This window comes from Pleurodeles waltl, chromosome 3_1 (assembly GCF_031143425.1).
Source record: "Pleurodeles waltl isolate 20211129_DDA chromosome 3_1, aPleWal1.hap1.20221129, whole genome shotgun sequence".
NCBI lineage: Eukaryota > Metazoa > Chordata > Amphibia > Caudata > Salamandridae > Pleurodeles > Pleurodeles waltl.
This window is the reverse complement of record NC_090440.1, coordinates 557,493,144-557,495,143: the sequence shown is the minus strand read 5'-3', so window position 1 is coordinate 557,495,143 and position 2,000 is coordinate 557,493,144. Positions and strand designations below refer to the sequence as shown.

The 2,000-nt window shown below is 41.9% G+C and overlaps 1 non-coding gene across 1 annotated transcript; it reads left to right on the top strand.

Moving 5' to 3' along the window:
* The first annotated feature begins 537 nt into the window (after window positions 1-537).
* On the top strand, window positions 538-610 carry TRNAK-CUU (transfer RNA lysine (anticodon CUU)). Its single transcript has one exon. It is a non-coding gene; the product is annotated as a tRNA-Lys (tRNA).
* The last annotated feature ends 1,390 nt before the right edge of the window (window positions 611-2,000 follow it).

Here is a 2,000-nt window from a genome sequence, read left to right as displayed (position 1 = left end):
CAACTGTCACTTGTAACTCTACATCGTCTCCCTCCAGCCGAAAATCAAACCACAATAGGCAAGTTTGGTAAATATAGCTAAAATACAATATTAAACATTTCTTTTGAGAAATTAAGACCCCGCCATCCTGAAACAGTGCCGACTCGCGGCAGTGGTTTAAGGTCGGTGTTGTAAGCAGAAAGCTCGCAGTCTGCAACAAGTGCTGCTCTGTGTGTCTTGGACGACGGAAGTGAGTACCCGGCCAGCAAGAAGGGCGAAAACAAGTCGGGCCAGAGGTTGGCCAATGGGGGCTACTAAACCAGCCCACGTGACAGCGTTGGAGTGACGATCTCTTGCGCATGCACGACAGAGCTGGGCCCATTGTTTCCTTTGTACAGTATAGATTTAAATGGCTTTTAGAGCTGGTTAAATATATTATATTAAGACCACGCCTGATATATGTTGTGGATTGCACAAAGATATCGTTATTGAAATCTGCTGAAACCGTGCTTCCTGCACATAATGTTAATAGAGAAACTTCCAACCAGCAAATACAGCGCCCGGCTAGCTCAGTCGGTAGAGCATGAGACTCTTAATCTCAGGGTCGTGGGTTCGAGCCCCACGTTGGGCGGATATCTTTTTGAATTTGCTTATTCTTTTATATATATTGTGCTTAAGGCATAATAAGATCACAAAAACACCGTTTTACATTATTTCTTTTTTTATACATTGTTTTTATGATGTATTAGTGAAAACTTTGCTTTCCCGAGTTATATTTCGTACATTATTTTTATGGAATGTTATCACTGAAAACGTCTACTTTGAAATTGAATCAATCGCGGTCCACTTTGCCTAGCGAAGGAAAATACCGCGATTAGGTTTCGAATGTTTAAAAAAAAAACGAAAAGTGTAGGGCAACGAGGATGTACTGTACTGTAATCAAGTCGCACACTACGTTCAACGCTAAATCCTGGAAAATACAAACCAGGATCTCCTAAGGTTGCCTCCTACTTTAGGAAAAAATACTGGGCAGTGCCCACTTGTTCACATTTTTCAATTCCTCTGCTTTGCCCATTAGATTTATGGACCTGTATTTAAAAATTCGGATCAGGTCTGTAAACAACGGGCTAGGTAGGAACTCTGTCTCCCACAGAAGAAACCACATCCCTCAACATTTCATGAACCACGTCAGCTAAGATTACAAACCGACATAAACAAAAGGAATGGGAGGAAGGGAAAATGCCAACATTTAAAGCAGTGGTTCTTAACCTGTGGTCCAGGGGTCCTCAAAGCCTACTCGGGGGTTCATGACAGTTTTACAAAATTAAATAATATTTAAATTAATAAATAATATCCAACTAATGAAACAAAACATTACAAAAATTGAAAACTTTTTCTATATTTGATTGTGAATTTAACAAAATATTTCAATATTTGAGCACTTATTTGGTGTATATATACTTGTTTTTACATTTTTAGGGTCTAGCCTGCGAGTGCATGCACCTCGCTTACGAGACTCTGTGGGATACAGAAAAGGGTTTGGAGCCATCCCATGGTTACTGTTTGTGTGCTGCACTGTCATTCTTTGTTCCAGCATCCCTAATTGGCTACTTCTGCCGAAATGTCACTTCCAGTGCTTACAGTGGAGCATGGACCAAGCACAGATGAATTCAGTGCCCATCTGCTGCTCCCCACATAATTGAGGTACAATTTGTTAATGAGAGATGATAGGTTTTCCATTTGTCTCTTCTGTGCTTCTCTCTCTCTCCTTACTATCCGGCGCACCGTCTGTCTTCTCCTTCATCCATGGGTGCCAACCCCTGTGTTATCTTCCCCCACACACCCGAGTTGTAATCTCTCATCTAAGCCCCCCTCCCTCTGTTCCTTTTTATCCCGGGAGCTTCTTCACCCCCTCCACCCCCTTTGTTGCTTTCTCTTCTTGTCTGCTTCTACACAGTGCCCCATGTTAGTCGTCATCCTGTACTTTTTTTTTCTTTCCATCCACAATCTGCTCCTCCTTT